Source organism: Capsicum annuum, chromosome 2 (genome assembly GCF_002878395.1).
Source record: "Capsicum annuum cultivar UCD-10X-F1 chromosome 2, UCD10Xv1.1, whole genome shotgun sequence".
Lineage (NCBI taxonomy): Eukaryota > Viridiplantae > Streptophyta > Magnoliopsida > Solanales > Solanaceae > Capsicum > Capsicum annuum.
Genome location: NC_061112.1, coordinates 121716568 through 121718368, shown reverse-complemented (window position 1 = coordinate 121718368; position 1801 = coordinate 121716568).

Genomic DNA, 1801 nt, shown 5'->3' with positions numbered 1-1801 from the left:
GGAGAAAGGAAATTGGGTGGGGTGCGGGCTGTCAAGGGCGGGGGTGGGGGTGGGGTGAATTAGAGGTGAAGGTGTACGAAAAAAATAAAAGAAAGAGGTGCGGAGTGGGGGGAGTGGTGGAGGTGTAAGACAAAAAATAAAAGAAAGGGGTGCAGGGGGTGTGGGGGTGTGGGGTGAGGGTGAGGGGGTGGGTGGCTTTGGAGAAGAAAGAGTGTGATTTGGAAATATAAGATAAGAAAGGGTGTAATTTGGATATACAGAAGAAGAAAGGGTGTGATTTGGATATATATATAAAAATAAAGTTATTTATTTTTTTAAATTAAATCACGCGTTCTATTTTTTTTTAAAAAAATGTCACGTCAGATTTAGGGTTTAAATTAATTCATTTTAAAGATATTAAGGAGGGTAAATAAATGCGTGTTAAGTTTAAGTGTTAAAGTAAGTTGGAGTGACAAATTTAGAGTTTTTTGATGCATTATCTCAATTTATTATATTAAGTAGCATATATTTTATTTAAAGAAGTACATATATTTTATATGTGTACGTATATATTGAATGGTATATATACATGTGTATATGTTTTATAAATTTGTGTATAACTATATATATAGTGTGTGTATATATTGTAATATATATATATATATATATATATATATATATATATATATTGTAGTATATTTTATTTAAATTAGTACATATATATTGAATGGTACATATATATATGTATATATCTTTTATAGACGTAGACATGTGTATATGTTTTATAAATTAGTGTATAACTATATATATAGTGAGTGTATATATTGTAGTATATTTTATTTAAAGTAGTACATATATATTGAATGGTACGTATATATGTGTATAAATCTTCTATAGACGTATATATTTAACGTATACATGTGTATATCTTTTATAAATTAGTGTATGACTATATATATAGTGTGTGTATATATTGTAGTATATATATATATATATATATATATATATATATATATTGTAGTATATTTATTTAAAGTAGTACATATATATTGAATGATACATATATATGTGTATATATCTTCTATAGACGTATATATTTAACGTATACATGTGTATATATTTTATAAATTAGTGTATAACTATATATATATATATATAGTGTGTGTGTGTATATATATATTGTAGTACATTTTATTTAAAGTAGTACGTATATATTGAATGGTACGTATATATGTGTATGTTTTATAAATTAGTGTATAACTATATATATAGTGTATATATATGTATATATATATATATATATATATATATATATATTGTAATGTATTTTATTTAAAGTAGTACATATATATTGAATGGTACGTATATATGTGTATATATCTTCTATAGACGTATATATTTAACGTATACATGTGTATATGTTTTATAAATTAGTACATATATATTGAATGGTACGTATATATGTGTATATATCTTCTATAGACGTATATATTTAACGTATACATGTGTATATGTTTTATAAATTAGAATATAACTATATATAGTGTGTGTGTATATATTGTAGTATATTTTACTTAAAGTATTACGTATATATTGAATGGTACGTATATATATGTATATATCTTCTATAGAGGTATATATTTAACGTATACATGTGTATATGTTTTATAAATTATTATATATATCATTATATTGTAGTATATATCTTGTAGAATATGTTTTATTTAGAGTAATATATATATTTAACTGACGTATAGTCATATACACGATTACATGTGTAATTGTGTATATGTGTATATATTTTTTAAAATTCTAATGTAGT